We start from the raw sequence: 17,971 nt of genomic DNA on the forward strand, positions 1-17,971 counted from the left end.
AAGCAGTTTGAATCAACATGAATCAAAAAAAGAGAAAAATCAATTTCGATCCAAAGAGTTTGCAGAGTTTACAGTTAAATTAGTGTTTGCCAGTCTAAATACTGTTCAAAATTGTGTCAAAATATGTTTATTCAAATCAGTACATCTTAAAATTATCTCATGTCAATTTATAAAATGGACTTGATGCTATGAACAGTCAGGACTAATCCATTAAATTTTGTTTCAAAAGTTAAGTTGTCCAGTTTATAACATATGGAAGCAATTGCAAAGAGATTTCCTTTTTAGTCAATATATACAGTAGAAAGAATGAAAGCGTATTGGTTACTTTCATGGCCATTGTCATTTACTCTCACAGTCATTTCTGAGAGTGTAGTTCTAAAGGTTTTGGGGTTGCAACCAATTTCAAGTTTAATGCAGAAGGAAGCTGTTTTGTAAGTGTGCAACTGAAAGGGAAATTGGTGGAAGTTGAAACACTTCAGAATGATAAATAGCCAGTGCGTCCCAGTGACACAACAATCTCCACAATTCTGCTGGCTGAAAAATTGAAATTTCTTGTAATACCTTCCAGCATTTGGAAGTTATCACAAAATCAGGAGTTAAAAACATATTACAGTTCTATTCGCCAATGCTGTTGAATGGTAGCTTTAAGTATCCAAGATAATGTTGAAAAGTAAAGCTTTTGAACTACATTTTCCCCATTCAATCAAGGCTGGAAATAAATGATTTGTTTTGCCACCTTATGGATGCCAGCAAGTAATTTCGTCTCAAGCTTTCCACTTCCCAATATCGGTTAAAACTGAATTAATTTGCAACCTGTTATACTACTGATGCAATCAGGTCATACTTCAGTGATCTCTCATCCAAATAGCCGAAATTTAATTTCCATGTTTATCAGAAGTAAATTTTCAGTGAATTGGTATGTTTCTGAAATGAGTAGCAGGCTGGCAGATGTAGAGAAAATACAAATTGTCAGATAGCGGTTCAAGAAATAATAGAAGAGAAGGGAGATAATAGGATAAAAATAAACTTGAATTTGTACAGTGCCTTTCACAACCTCAGCAAGTTCAAAAATGCTTTGCAGCTATAGTCTTCATTGGGATGCAGGATAACAGGCAGCCAATTAATGTACAGCAAACAGCAGTGAGTGGCTCGAGAAATTGTTTTAGTGATACTGGTTGAATAATAGACAGGAAAAAGAGTTGGAAATAATGCAGTTTGTACTAAAGTTTTTTAGAGATTGAGGCCTATAAAACTGGAAATGCTAACAGCATTCTTTCTACTTCTCTAATATGGAGGCTAACAAGTGTGTATTCATCTGAGTTTTTAAAAAATTGTATGTTTAGATCTGCACCTGAAATATGTTTTAAGTACTTTGCATATGCAGATAGGTGACCTGATTCGTATTTGGGGTTCCTGCTGTAAGAAAAGTTTACTTTGATTCAATAGAATTCTTACATTTTCTTACTTGTATATAGATCAGGAGTTGAAATAGGGCTTATCCTCTGCTTCCCACATTCAGAGAACGTATCAAAGACTCAAACTGTTAACTCGGTTTCTTTCTCCACAGATGCTGTCAGACCTGCTGAGTTTTCCCAACATTCTCTGTGCTTGAATAAAGAACATGAGTTTGTGGTACTCCAGTAATCACCATTTCCTCTGACCAGGCCTCGAAAGTCCTATCACAGCTTTCTATTTTCTAATACCTGGCCTCTGATCTCTTGGCCATATGCCCTCTTGGGCCACAGGCTGTTATCATCCGAACCTCCTCTGGCTGCTTGTTCATACCAATGACATAAGGCCCAACTGCCAATATTGAAATACCTTGAGCTTCAAAATTGAGGCACAAAGGTGTATATCATTCCAAAATGACTTGGTTGACTCTCTATTACATATTAACACTATTAAATTGATGAAATTACATGTGATAAATATCATGATATTGCTAATAAATAAAGATATATTCTGATGTAAAAGTCAAGTGTAAAACATCATGACACTTGCTCCTGGTTCTCTCTAACATAAGATCTCATATGGGTCTGTTTTCTATTGAGTCTTGAGTTCCATTTACAAATCTTTCAGGTAATGAAGTATGCTCACATGCAGCAAGATCTGGAAAACATTCAGACTTGAAAGGCAGATAGGCAGGAATACATGTGTCTCCTAAGTGCTAGACAATGATGGACTCCATCATGAGAATCCTAATCACTGCCAACCAATGGGATTACCATCACAAATCATTAGAATATTGAGAGTGTCACTGTACAATAACAGTTTAACTGGATGACTCACATAAATACAATGGGCAGAATCTTATGACTGATGTGGGCTATGACAATCAGACAAGATGTGATGTTCACTCACATGGATGAAGGATAGAAGAGATGATGCCCATGGAGCATGCAGTGGAATTGTGGACACAGTGGAGTTTGGTGGAAGCCCAAAGAAATAAGCAGTGAGCTGCTGCTACTGGGTAACCAGCCTGGCCTTTATGTTTACAATTTGTATTGTCTTGTTTCTCAGGAGAGAAGGGGAGAATCAAGAGCTGGATAGAACATAAGAAATAGGAGCAGGAATATGCCATCTGGCCCGTCAAGACTGGTCCACCATTCAATAAGATCATGGCTAATCTTTTTGTGGACTCAGCTCCATTTACCCACCTGCTCACCAGAACCCTTAATGAGGTAAAATTAGCTTATGATGAGAAACAACTGCACAGGCATAAGGTAATGCTACTCATTAGCAAGATTCAAAACTTGCCTTTAAATGTGATGATTGGAAAATTTTCTTGTTGTTTGGAATCTGACTTTTTCATTCTCACCATATTTTTTTCAACTTTCTACCCTTGTCCACAGCACTTAAGGTAATGGAAAAGTTTGCCTTATCTTACAAATTTAATTGAAACAACTTTAATACAATAAACAACTATTTGCTATTGATGATCCATCAGTGTGGAATGATATAAGGCATGTAATAACATCTCTGAACGCATTGATTAGAAAATAAAACTAAAATCAACCTATTCTGATATATTATCACAGCCCTTTGGAGAAGGTGGCACTTGAACCCAGACATTCAACGGGTCGTCACCACTGTGCTGTAAGAGTCTCTTAACTTCAAAATTTGGTAGAAGACTTGTAGCTCGGGTGCTCGTTGTTGTGGTTCTGTTCGCCGAGCTGGGAATTTGCAAATGTTTCGTCCCCTGTCTAGGTGACATCCTCAGTGCTTGGGAGCCTCCTGTGAAGCGCTTCTGTGCTGTTTCCTCCGGTGTTTATAGTGGCCTGTCTCTGCCGCTTCCGGTTGTCAGTTCCAGCTGTCCGCTGTAGTGGCCGGTATATTGGGTCCAGGTCGATGTGTTTGTTGATAGAGTCTGTGGATGAGTGCCATGCCTCTAGGAATTCCCTGGCTGTTCTCTGTTTGGCTTGCCCTATAATGGTAGTGTTGTCCCAGTCGAATTCATGTTGCTTGACGAACAGAACCACAACAGTCTCTTAACTACCTATTGCACGTTGTATTCTCCAGTATTCTCCCATCTAAATACTAAACAGGTCTGCATCTGCTTCGCTTCTGAAATTAGATGAGATCAGGCATTTTCCTACTAGCATGATAATATCACTAGGACTAATTGTTTTTAAGCCAATTGTGCAATGCCATCCAATTGATAACAAATTGGCTGTAAATGAAATGTCATCCTTTTGACAACGATTAACATTACAAATTATGGCCTCAAGCAATCATGACCATTACATAATTTTAGAATGTAAAATGTGATGCTGGAAAAACACAGCAGGCCAGGCAGCATCCGAGGAGCAGGAGAATCGACGTTTCAGGCATAAGCCCTTCTTCAGGAATTTGATTCCTGAAGAAGGGCTTATGCCCAAAACGTCGATTCTCCTGCTCCTTGGATGCTGCCTGGCCTGCTGTGTTTTTCCAGCACCACATTTTTCAACTCTGGTCTCCAGCATCTGCAGTCCTCACTTTCTCCTACTTTTAGAATGTGTCTGGAGTGGTGCCCATCCAAACTCAGTGGCCATCCAGGTTACATCTTCCCGGGATTTTTATGTCAGCAGCTCATTGCAAGGAACAACTGGAGGTCTGTGTAGCATTTCTCAATCTTCGATCCACAGTTACATCTGGAATGTTACTGAAGTAATTTTCCCCAGAATACACCAATTTATATTCTCCTCGCTGATGAAGAGAATGCTTCACCACAGCTAAATTCCCACAGAAACTGGGTGAAACAGGCTATTTCACATTGCTTTGAGATTGTGCACTGATGAGCAGGTTAACCAAAAAACTATCCACTCCATCAATTTGTGTGGCATGATGGCTCAGTGATTAGCATTCCTGTCTCACAGCACTTAGGGACCTGGATTCGATTCCAACCTCGGGCAACTGTCTGTGTGGAGTTTGCACATTTTCCCTGTGTCTTCATAGGGTGCTCCGGTTTCTTCCCACAGTCCAAAGATGCTGTGATAAATTGACCATAATGTCCAGAGATGTGTACGTTAGCTGGATTAGTCATGCGAAATACAGGGATAGGGTGGGACTATGTGGATTGCTCCTCAGAGGGTGAGTGTGAACTCAATGGACTAAATTGCTTGCTTCCACACTGTAAGGATTCTATCTTCAATATCTGTAATAACTGATACCAGATTTTGGAGGCTTAGACCAGGCAATTGGTGCCATCCATGATGTGTACATATAAGAGAACTGCCCACTGCCACCTTCCTAGTTCCTTGGGCCATACAGGAAATGGCTGCTCAGAGAAAGTACTACTCTGTTCAAACACGGCTGATGACACATTTACAAAACCCTTGGAATGGCACAGGAAAGAGATATAACACTGCCCATGTTTGAACTGGGGCCATTGTTGAACAGTTTTCAGAATTCATTCAAATGAGGTTTTAATGCCTAGACCACTCTTGTGGAGGCTTACCATTTGAGCCAGAAAGGGTGCATTAGGCTATCATTTCTGGACACAGTTCATTATACTCTTCTCAGTTCTTGCTATCCTTATGATTGGCTCCAGCCAGACTGAACCCATTTTCACAAGGCTCAGCTGTTGTCTCCTGGCATCAGGTTTTTTTTTTGACCAATTTGGATGGTCAGCCCCTGTAATCTAGCCTTCACATGATTAACAAGAAAATAAATTCTTTTCCAATTTCTTCATCAAGAAACCAGCTCATATTGCAAGCTTGTTACAAATTTATCATTAATTTTAAACTCATATACTTAAAGTTTTCTGTTATCTAGAGCACCACCTTGCAGGATTTTGTCCATTCAGTTCCTTTAGCAATAGTATATGTAATCATGTTACAGACTTAGAATCAAAAGAGCCTGAGGATTTAGAAATCATTTAAACTCCAATTACTGCAAACAAACTTCAAGTCAGTTCATAAAAGTTAATAGGATCAGTCGAACTCCACTGGCTGAATTTTACCAGACATCAGCGAGGTGTCAATTTTGGCAAGTTTCAAATTGGTCACACTGTGCAAGCACAAACTACATTTTCCACACTATCTTCCCAACTCCAACTCCTTACCCTCCAATCAAACCCTCTGACACCCTGCTCTTCCCTCCCACTTCAGGTGGAAGCACTTAGTACCTTCCAGGATTCCTGGTGCCAGTACCATTTTTAATGCAAAGCCTTATACCAGTGACAGTCTGGAGGTGCCCTGCACAGTTCATATGAATTGCCCCAAATCCATTGGACAAAGGGAAATTGACACTCCATATTGCTGACAGAAACCTGGAGGTCCTGGTGGCTGGAGAATTGCAAAGGAGAGCCATCCACTTCCCTGAGGAGTGGCAGAGAGGTCATCATACCAAACACTGCCTTGCTGATCTGAGGTTGCTAGCTGGATCACTGCCATTTCCAATACCTGGAGGAAGACCCAGGAATGCAGAAAGAAGATCTGTGCTTCGTAGGGGTAAAGTGCCACCACCTTCTGTCTGCAAACTCCCACTCACTCTATCTCTTCTACTTCACATTTCCTCTACATCTCCGACCAAGGCTCATGCTGTACTACTCTCACTATTGCATACAGCATCTTCCCTCATTAGCTCTCACCCACCGAATACCCCGACACTCTAACCTTATATTGGCTCTATGCTACCTACTCACTCAGGACACCTCACAATATATTCCCACCAATGCCAGTACTAGCAGCTGTGTCAGATATTTTCAATTCACTCGTCTCCCCCTTTATTGCGTTCTAGGAGCAAGGGAACAATAATACGGGAAGGTGATGTCCTGGTGGTATTATCATAAGGCTATTAATCCAAAGACCCTGGTAACATCCTGGAGAGTGAAGTTTGAATCTTGCCATGGCAAGCCTCGGGAAGGCAGCCAACATAGTCAAAAACTCCTCCCACCCCATGTCATAATCTCTCCCAACCTCTTCCATCAGCCAAGTGATACAAAAGCTTAAACACACATACCAACAGCATCAAGAATAGCTTCTTTAACGCTGTTATCAGACGTTTGAATTGACTTCTCAAGCTTTAACTTTAAATGTTGATTCGCTGTTTGTGCGCCTTCACTGCAGCTATAACATTGCCTTCTTTGCTCGGTTCTATTACCCTAATGTACTTTGTATAGTATGATCTGCCTGTACTGCATGCAAAGCAAAACTTTTTACCTTTCCTCAATACATGTGACAATAATAAATCCAATCAAATCAAATTAAAAATGGTGGAATTTGAATTCAATAAGAAATCTGGAACTAATCATAACTGCAAAACCTTTGTCAAATCTTGGGAAAAACTCACCTGTTACACTAATGTCCTTAGGGAAAGAAAGTAATTATCCCTATCTGGTCTGGCTTACATGTCACTCCACACCCATCGCAATGTGATTAACTCTTAACTGTTCTCCAGGAAAATAGGAATGGTCAATAAATGCTGGTCAAACTATTGATGCCAACATCCCAACAACAAATTCTCTTTTGAAATCAAGCAGAAAGAGTCAAGACAGCTATGGGGTTTCCAACATTTAGCTCCTCACCCCTTACAAGGAGAAAGTACTGACCCTGACTACTCAAGTAGCTGACTGACCGTATACAGGTCTCAGGACTGATATTGGAGGATACCCTTGTCTGAAGGCTTTCTCTCTTGACTTGATTGCGGACTACTTCCCTTAAAATTAAGACATAGCCATTTAGTTGAAGCACGTGCAGTGTGTTTGTCACATTTGCCACTGGCACATGGTGCAGGTCTGAGATTGACACAGCACGCGAGACGTTCAGTCCCTTGGGCTGATGGCTGCTGAAATCTATAATAGGCTGCTTGGCTTTTGCTTGCTTGAAAACCAAGTTAAAACAGCAGCTCTCTGGCATAGTGCAAAAAGGCAAGGCATTGCAAGGGAAAACAAGGCAGGGAAATGCAGAGATACTGTGGACACCCAATTAGCGCAAACTGAGGGAGTATGAAGAGAGCAAGTGAGAAGCTCTGAGATGCAGCCTGCTCCACTGCATGAGCTGGGTGTCTGTCTGTTTGTGCAAACTGTCCTGGCAGCGAAATGAAATGTGCCCTTGCACGCTAAAGATCTGCACAGAAGAACAAATCAGTTTTGTACGCAAATTTGAGATGTGCTATCAGGGTGCGGGTATGTGCGTATGGATCGAATACTCATGTCTGAGGATGGAGGGGTACACGTGCTCTCTCTGTCCCTCTCAGTAGAGCATGCCTTGAGATGTTGGTGATTGATGGATGGCAAGAAGAGCAAGTGGCAAGCCTGAGTTCCCAAGTTGCTGCTCTGACTTTCTGAATTGTCAGTGTCCAATTTATATTTGGCAGGGGGAAGAAAGGGAAACTACATATCAATGAGGGAAGAGGAGGGAATAATGAGATGTTAAGATATGCAAATGGTTTCTCACCACTCACTAGTGAAATTCTCACCTCGCTTTTCAGCACTTGTTTGGAGGATGGAATGCTTTGCTCTTGGCACCCTCTTCCTGCTGATTTCACACAATTCTCTCAACTTTCTCACTAATGCCCATATTGCTAAGCAGCTGGAAAGATTCTGCCTGACGTTACACAGTCAATATGCTCCACTCCCCCCACCCAACAGACAATTGCTTCTTTGTCTCAGTTATTTGTTACTTATGCATATCACCGCTCCGTGAACCGAGAGTTGTACAGTTCGTGGGGACAATGGGATGAATGGAGTCGGGGGGGGGGGAGGGGAATGACTTTTACAGGATGCCTCAAATGCAGAAGAAGTGAGAGATTGAGAGCAGTCCTGCGGATATGAGAATGAGGATCAGAATATTAACCAGGAGGGACATCCAAGAGTGCATGTTACAGGGTATGTATCATCAACTTCCCTGCCCAGTGAAGCTGTTGAGGCTATCTCTTGAATGGAAAGGAAAGGAAATAAGGGTCATGATGAATGGGCGGGTAAGCAGAGCTGAGTCTACAAAGAGATGAGCCATGATCTTATTGAATATTAGATCAGGCTCAATGGGTCAAATGGCCTACTCCTGATCCTAGTTCTTATGTTCTTATGTGAGAGGCCACCTAGAGCCTCAGGTAGGCCCACTTCTAGCATGAATAAGCTGAGTTTGGTCTTCCTTGTATTGTATTCTCTGTTGATTATATAGCAAGCATTCCCTGTTCAATCTACAGTAGACATTGACCTGGTTATTCTGAACTTTTTGAACATTTTTGTTGACAAATAATTGTTTTCTTAACCATATGATTGTATAATTGGTATCTTCAGCTGATCCCAATTCAAAATATCTGTTCATTACAGGTCATCCTCAACATTTGGAAGGAAAACTCAGTTGTTGAAAAAGGGCACTAACACCACATGGCACGAAGGTTTAGGTGGCTTTTAAGGCTTTGGCAGCATGTAGAATCCAACTACTGTGCAGTGCAGATCCTCACAATAGGCATCAAGTTAACAGCAATCCTGAGAGACCTTCCATCATCAGCTGGCCTTCAACATTACAGAATTGGTGTACACTGCTCACTTGCTGTGGAATGCTTCAGCATTCTGTTATACCAGTTTTTAACCTGAAGGAGGCAATGTTTAGTGCTGCAACTCTTAGCTGATTACTGCTTATGAGGGAGGGTACAGATCCGACCTTCCTACTGGTATACCTCCCAGACTTGAATGCCAATACACTCTCTTGAAAAGCTGAAAGAGTTTTGGTCTCCTTATCTGAGGAGAGATATTCTCAACATGGAAGAAGTGCACTGAGAGTTTATCAGACCGATGCCTGGGTTGGCAGGACTGCCAGATGAAGAGAGATTGGATTAGTTAGAACTATATTCACTCAGATTTCAAAGGATGATGGAGAATTGCATTGAAAACTATAACATTTTAACAGAAGTAGAAATGTAGGAAAGATGTTTCTGATAACTGCGGAATCCAGAACTAGGAATCATAATTTTTTAATAAAAGGTAGGCCATTTAGGACTAAGATGAAATAAAATTTCTTCACCAGAGAGTGGTGAGCCTGTGGAATTCTCTGCTATAAAACACAGTAGGGTCCCAGACATTAGATGTTTTCAAGAAGGAATTACAGTTTTTACAGTTGAAGGAATCAAAAGGTATAGGGTGGACGCAGGAGCAAGGTACTGATTTGGATCATTGGTCATGATCATATTGAACGGTGGAGCAGAATCAAAGGGTCAAATCGCCTACTTCTGCTCATATTTTCTATGTTTCTACTTCTACAGTGTGATGATTCTGTGGCTTTAAGAGGTTATTTTGTCCTTTTTTTTGAAGAGAGGTTTTAAGGCAGAGGCACTGAGCAGTCTACGAAGACCACTTGAGTAAACAGCTTGGGAGGCCTTGTTTTACCTTAACAGCCTGATTGAGTGTGGCCAGCTCTCACAGATCAGGATGTCAGGGTTTTTCAGTAGCATCAGAAGCTGTTGGGGTCTTAACAGAGTTGGAAGCTTCAGTAAACATCTCCTGGCTGCTATTCACTCTGCATTTTATTTTGATGCCTTTACCTCCTGGATTGGAGTACTACATGTGAGAATCTGTCTGAATTTGCCCTTTTGTCAAGAGGTGTGATTACGTGGTGTTACTATATTAGAACAGTTAACTAGTAATAGTCACTGTATCTATTATTGGGTTAAATTTTCCAATAGATAATAAGTTATTCCAAGTTATTCTTTCTTTTGCTTGTGTATTACTGATAGTGTTTAAATAAATTGTTTTTGCTTAATGTCGAGTAGTTTGACTAGTTGTGTTGCATCTAGAGCATAGCACTTCACATTTGCCTTTAAAATAAGAAAAATAACTAGGATCTAGGCTATCTCCTTAAAATATTTTAAGGGAGTCTGATCTGGTCCATAACAATAGAATGAAGTGCTGCTTATGGAGATGTGTGGAACAGTGTAAATGTGGGTGATGTACAGTAGACAGGGCCTACCTAACCATGTACATTGCTTGCAGCCTCACTGTGTTGACATTAAGGTGCAATTCCTTGGCTGTAGTTAAAAAAAGTAACAGTTTACAGACCCTTGACATCAACAGCGATGGAGTTGGTGATTGAAGAAGTTGAACAATGCTTAGCCATTAGATATTCTTTCATTCTTGGAATATCCAAAGAGACTAGTCATCTCTCAAATGGGTGTAAATTCATCAGGTCTGAGAGTGACAAAGAGACTATAGCAGTATACTGCTATAGTATACTCTGATACTGAAAATGTAAGTAACCATATATTTACAAAAAATACAGGATTATTCACAATAAAGTATTACCTTGCCACCTATGTGACTTTAGTGAGTTTCCCACTGGGTCAAAGTGCGGTCTTGAGGTCACCAGCTGAGAAGGAGGGAACCTACTCTGTAACATGCCCTGTGGCCTGGACCAATCGGCTATCATTCATAGGAATATTTGAGCCTAGAGGGTCCAGGGCCACTGAGAGTGTCCTTCAGATATAGGCTTATCATCCTTGGCTTAGAACTCTGCAAGCATTAGCAGCATAGACAAGGATGGGGGTTGACTTGACTGTTACAGTTTGCTGGATCTCATTAGCATCTGAATAAGTGAAGAGAGGAATTGGTTGTGGAAACTGACTAAAATCATGTTCATGAATAGAACGAGTTATTACTGGGATTGTTGGGAGAGCAGCACAGCACAACACAATGCAGTTCACTCAATTGGTTGCTGATCCAAGTGTCTATGACCCCTGTGAGCAAACATGTTCTTTTCCTCTCTTGTCTTTTCTCCTCACATGAGGAAAGAAGCAGATGTGTGCGCCACCCCACTGCTGATCTTGGCCTTCTTGGCCTTTTTTTTTGCAATGAAATGAAAGGAGAGATGAGGTATATGGCCTGGAGAAGCTTTAGTGGCAAATCAACAGAGATGGTGAAGTTTTCTCAGGGAGTGAGTAAGGAGTGTTGGGCAGGAAGGGTTCGTACCATTTGTTGAGTAGAAGCACAATCGTGACAGTTAGAGTCCATGATCCTTGGTGAGCAGCATGGGCAGTGACAGAGTTGCATTAAATAGCTGCAGAGCTGTATTGCTCTTAAGTTCCACTTCATCCTCTGGCTCATTCAACCTGCTAACAGGGAACAGTTTCTTTTCCTTTTCAGGCGTCAGGGAACACAAGACATAACAATTCAGAGGTTCCAATGGCCCTCTGGAACCTTCCTCCCCATCCTTTTCCTCTGACTTCATCTCCCAACCCCACCTTTTGTTGTGTATTTTCTATGTCCCCTGACTTTCTGCTCTCAGATACTGGATGTTCTGTACTCAGTAAAGGTCTTTTATCGCTCTGCACCTCCATCTTAATGAATTTCGTGCACAACATGATGCTGAACTTTTCTTCCGTCGCCTGTGCCTTTGTGCCCATTTCTTTGGACAAATGTCCTCTTCCTGTCCCATAGACACCTTCACCCATCTCCAATACTCTCCCTCTACCTGGATCCAGCCCTCTGGCTGTTTACCCGCACTCAGCCAGTTCATTGAGAACTGTCAACTTGACGTTGGTCACCTCAATTTCTCTGCCCCTCCCCCCCCCCCTCACCTATTCCAACCCCCTTAGAATTGACTGCATTCTATCTGACCCTGACAATGTAATTAAGCCAACTGACAGGGATGATGCTGTTGTTGTCTGATGGACTGTGTTCTACACTGCAGCATTGCTGGATGTTTCCTTTAGCCTGAAACACCACATTGAACTGATTCACAATCTCTGTGGAGGCTGGCTGTATCTGCTCACATGGTTTTCTTGATAGTCGAGAGAAAACAGCACTTCTCATCTCACAAAACACTTCCAAGTTCCTGTCAGCAAAACACGGACCACTTTCCCATTTTGCTGGGTTACAACAGTGCAGAACGATACTGTAAGGAGCAGATCCCTTCTTGCAGTGTTTGGATAGCTGTGGTGCCGGTTATTTGAAAAATGAGATTAAAAAGGTGAAGTACTTCCATGGCTGACACATTGCAAATATCCTACACATGTTCCCGGAAACCATAATCTCAAATGATTTTTATCCAAAAAAGGTAATGATGCATACACTGTATACAAAATACTACTGTTTGGAGGCAAGGATTATAAGTTTTGTGTAAACTGTGGTTCATAAAATTGTGAACATTTGGATTTTTTATTACAATGTGGGCTATTTCTATCATCTAGGTTTTGACTCTAGATATCAATGATCCAAAACTCAAGTCCTTTTCATTGTAGTTGAAATACAGTAGCTGCCTACAAAAATATTTATTTTGCCACCCGAGTGTCTGCTAAAGCAGTTTTCAAAAGGTTACGGATAGTGGAAGCTTTAAAGTTCTGAGTGGATGTTTTATTTAGCCCTTGGCAATTGAACAGACAAATAATGACTTCAGTAATCCTACTATGAAGCTAAGAATAATAACATTGAATCGAATTCATATTGATGTTGTATGCTGCCTTTTCTAAATGTACGGCAGATGGTTACATCTCTGGTGGCATGTAGAACAGGAATTAGAATGGAATAGAGAAAAAAATCATTTGGTTACTAGGGGTGAAACCAAGTAATGTTTCTGTAAATACTTGCGATAAATGACTGGAATCACTGATGTAAAGACTGATTAGTGATCTCATGAGACAACAGGAAGCAGATATTGTGCTGAAATTGAGGCTAATAATTACTTTGTGATGATTTGGTATGAAGAGGATAGATGTAATTTAGACACTAGAGAGGGCACTGAGATGAATCGGCTCTTCAGGAAGAAAAAGACTTCAAAAAATGTTGCTGTTAGACATTTGTGAAGATGTCCAGAGTGACCTCTATTGTAGCAATTGCCTTAGGCTCTTCATTGGACTGCTTTTTGACAACAGCAGTATCATTATCAGCCAATGTGGCATCCAGCAGAAAATCAGTAATCAGTTTTTGTTCAGCAATAAAGTTGTAAAACCCTTAAAGTATCACAGCAATTCAAGGTATGGACTAACAAACCAAACAAAAATATTTTGATTCTTTCCAGAATTCAAATGCATGTGTGTTTTGGAAATATAAGTCAATCTGGTCAATACACATACAGAGTGTAGCATTTTGGACCCACAAAGCAACATTGGTGTAATCAATAATCCCAGCAACTGTGACATTTAAAATAAAACAATATTGTTCTTCAAGTCATGTGCTGGGATCCCTGGGAAAGTACCTAAACTGAGCGGCCATTATAAAAGAGAACATTGTTGACTTGCTTTACTGAGAATGTACAGTTAATTGGGCAACATGTCAAAACTACAAGCATAAATGTCATATAAAGTTCAATGCTTAATAGAAAAGCTTTTTTGCCCCCTAATTTCTTTCAACGACAAGATTCTACATAGGTGCTGGAGAATGTATGTTAACTGTTCCTGAAGTAGAACAGGAAAGAACACATTTGAATTGAGTCACAAAGGGCTACAGCATGGAAACAGGCCCTTCAGCCCAAATTGCCCTTGACACCCCATTTTCACTATTAAACTAATCCCGTTTACCTGCATTTGTTCGATATCCCTTCATCTCTATCCCTGTCTAAATATTTTTTGAATGACAAAATTGTACACGCTTCTACCATTATTTCTGGCAGCCCATTCCAGACACTCTGTATATAAAAATTGCCTCTCTATACCCTTTTGTAAATCTCCCCCTCACCTTGAATAGCACTAGTCAATCTTTGCTGGAACATTGCAGCAAGCCTAAGACAGAGATGTTGGCCAAAGAACATTATTTTCTGTTCAGCCTGCTTAAAGGTATTATTACACACCTCTGAAGCAGGTGGGACCTGAGCCAAGACATCCTGGCTCATAGGTAGGGATGCTACAAGTGCACCACAAGAGCCTAGTTCCTCAGGGTCATGTCCTGGGCCCAAGAATCTTCAGCTGCTTCATAAATAACCATCCATACATCATAAAGTCAGAAATGGGGATGTTCATTAATTACTGCACAATGTTCAGCAACATTTGCTACTCGTCAGATCTTGAAGCAGTCCAGATCCAAATGCAGTAAGACCAGGGCAATATCCAGGCTTGGGCAGAATAGTAGCAAGTGACATTCATAGCACATAAATGCCAGGTAATTGCCATCTTCAACAAGAGAGAATCTTACCATTGCCCCTTAGCATGCAATGATATTACCAGACTTGAATAGCCTACTGTCAACATCCAGGTCACATACCATTGACAAGAAACTGAACTGGACAAGCATAAATGCTGTGGCTACAAAAGTAGTTCAGAAGCTAGGAGTTCTGCAATGACCAATTCATGTCCTGATTCCCCAAAGACTGTCCAGTATTTGCAAGATGCAAGTCAGGAGTGTGAGGGAATACACCCCACTCATCTGGATGAGTATAGCTCCAGCATCACTAATTCAACAATTTTGACAGCATCCAGGACACAGATGCTTGATTGACACTGCATCCACAAATATTTAGTCCAGACCACATGCCAAGGCCCTGCACTGAGCTGCTATGTTGTAATATCTATTTGAAATTTCCTACCTTAATGTACTGTTAACCCTTTAATGATATCCTATTTTTAATTTATTTTTCAACTCTGTAAGTAATGCAACTACTTTTATGCCTCTGCAGAATTGTACCTAGATACTTGTATCCAAGATATCGTCATAAGAAGGCAGACATTGTAAAAGCTTCTCCCTGACTCCTACAATAAAAAGATGTTCTATTCTATTCTATAAACTCAGTGACAGCAGTAAGTACTATCTAAAAAATCTCACGCAGAAATTCACCAAGACTCCTAAGGCAACATCTTCCAAACTCATGATCAGCGTCACCTAGAAGGACAAACGTAATGGATACATGGGAACAACACAACCTGCAAGCTCATCTTCAAGACAGAGACTATCCTGACTTGGAAAAATATCGCTGTTCCTCCCAAATCGCTTGGTCAAAATTCTGGAACACACTCCCTCCTGGCATTTTGGGTGCATCTACACCAAATGGAGTGCAGCTGTTCAAGAAGGCAGCTCACCACATCCTTGTCAGACAACTAGGATGGGCAATAAATGCTAGCCCAGTCAATGCCACTCATACCCATGAATGACTTTCTTAAAAATTATGGAATAAATAACAGAACATTGTAAAATTTTAAACACCAGAGCACTTTGAAATTCATGTCCACAGATCCCTGAAAATAGTATAGCAAGTGGATAAATTGATTAAAATGGTAAACAATGATAAATGATACTTTGTTTTGTTAGTTGAGCCATAGAATATAAGAGTGGAGTATAAGAGTTGAACGATACAAAACATTAGTTAGTCCAAAAGCTGGAATACTATGAATGCATAGAAAGTTGAAAGAAAGTTTACAAGTTCCAAAGAAATATTACAGACCTAGAATATTAACTATGTTCCTCACTGCACTAATGCTGAATATTTCTAGCATTTTCTGATTTTATTTCAGACTATGAGCAACTGCTGTATTTTACTTTTAGATTTTCAAAAATGTTGCTAGAAATGGAATATTTTGCCTATGAGGAAAAATTAGATTGCATTAGTCATTGCTTCTCAAAAGGAAAGGGTTAGGTGAGAATTGAAGAGTTTAAAAGTTTATGAAGCCCAAATTAAATGAACAGAATAGACCTATTCCCCTGATGAGAGAGGCCATCAAGCAGGGAACAGAGATAATGTCATTGTCAGGAGAATTAGAGGGAAGTTAAGGAAAATGTTTCTCATCTAAAGTAGAACATGAACGAGTAAAAGAAGACAGAAAGCTTCAACTTATTAAAGAAAATTATTTGGATATTACATATGCTGCCTGTACATGTAGTGCCAGAAATTAGAGACCTATGTACCAAAAAACTGGAAAGTGGAATTAAGCTTGATACCGCTTTGTCAGTGAGCACAGCCAAGTTGGGCCTACTGTCCTACTTCTGTGCCATATATTTTCAATACTCCTGTATATCTATTCAGAGATTCCTAACTCGTTAACATGGCTTCTACAGCTCGCCACCTCGGTATTTTTTTTCATGCTGCAAAGGTCAGCATTCCACTGGAGCTTTTTTGATTATGTTTTCTACCTGTTCATGGCATTTAATGGTCTATGTACTTGAATCCTTAAGTCTTTTTTCATCTCCACTGTTTCTATCTTTTCACTATTTAGGAAGTACCTTCTTCTATTCATTTTAAGCACAAAGTGGGTGACCTTACATTTTCAAGGAAGTTTTTCAGGTATGATGCGTATTTTGCAGATACATCCTGCTTTCTCTAATCAGTCTATCTTAAATTACAGATTCTACTTCTCGTAATTTCCTGACAACACATGTTTGGATAATTGTTTTACAATTTCTATTTTCCCTCTCTAAACTTTCTTAAATTAAAGAGTAAAAATGCAATTTCTAGTCAAAAGGAAAGGTTCCTGACTTCAAAAGGTTGAAAACCTATAGTTAGCCTTTTGTTTTGAGTTCTCCCCGATTTCTTTCAAAACCACGAGATGGATCATCTACACTGCCATTCTACCGCTGCCATGTCCTGCCATTTGGATAAAACATTAAACTAAAATCATGGTTGCCTGTTTGGGTGAATACAGATCCCCTTGGATTAAATGAAGATAAACAGTGAGTTCTATCAATAGCCTTGTCAGAATTATACACAGAAACAATATCAGCAAAAGCAATATTTTTTGTGCTTTTCTGCTGAATTTGCCAAATATGCTTCAAATCCAATTCATTACATACAAAACATTTTTATTCTGAGGAAATGATAAGGTTTTATGTCAAAGTAAATACAGTTTAAAAAAAAATGTGTTCTTTCATATTCTCAATTTCCATTATAAATGAAAGTATCTGTCTCTATCTACTTTGTAAAATCCATGTGACATTTATTTGATTTATCCAGCTAAGTTCCAAAATCACTTTGTTAGACTCCATTCCTATCTCCTGTTCTTTATGGTTGAAGTGTGTTACAGATCACTGGTGTTCATTACTCATCACTGCTTATCAGGACAGGATAATCCCTTTTATTCAGATTGTCTCTTACTCTATCTAATCTCTTACCAATACCAAGAGGTTGCATTCAATTCCTTAAATTTTGACGAGTAATCTCTTGGAACAAAACCTTATTAAATGATTCCTGAAGGTCCATGTCTTTGATGACCATTGATCCTCACTTCTTTACCACGTCAGTGAGTCTGAACTAAAACTTTAAAGCCCTGTATTAGGTTCAGCATATCATTCGTAAAATATCTTGATTTTTATTTCAGGTGCTCACTTACTCAGTCTCTGTTGATGTACTTGCCATTTATTTTATCATTAACTGTAAGCTCATCAATCTGTCATTACTCAGTTTGTTCCTTTGTCCTTTAAAAATAAATTAATGTCTTCCATATTCTAATCTTTTTGCATTATCCCCAGATCCATCAGTTGTCTAAAGGTTATATGTTTTCAAGGAAATTGCCACCCTATTAACAATGTTTGCAATCTTATTTTCTCTTGTTTGAAAGACAGTAGATCCTTGGATTATTTTCATTGCAATGGTGTGATGGATTCAAACTGATTCTATCATGCAATTCATTCTGATTA

This window comes from Chiloscyllium punctatum, chromosome 20 (genome assembly GCF_047496795.1).
Source record: "Chiloscyllium punctatum isolate Juve2018m chromosome 20, sChiPun1.3, whole genome shotgun sequence".
NCBI lineage: Eukaryota > Metazoa > Chordata > Chondrichthyes > Orectolobiformes > Hemiscylliidae > Chiloscyllium > Chiloscyllium punctatum.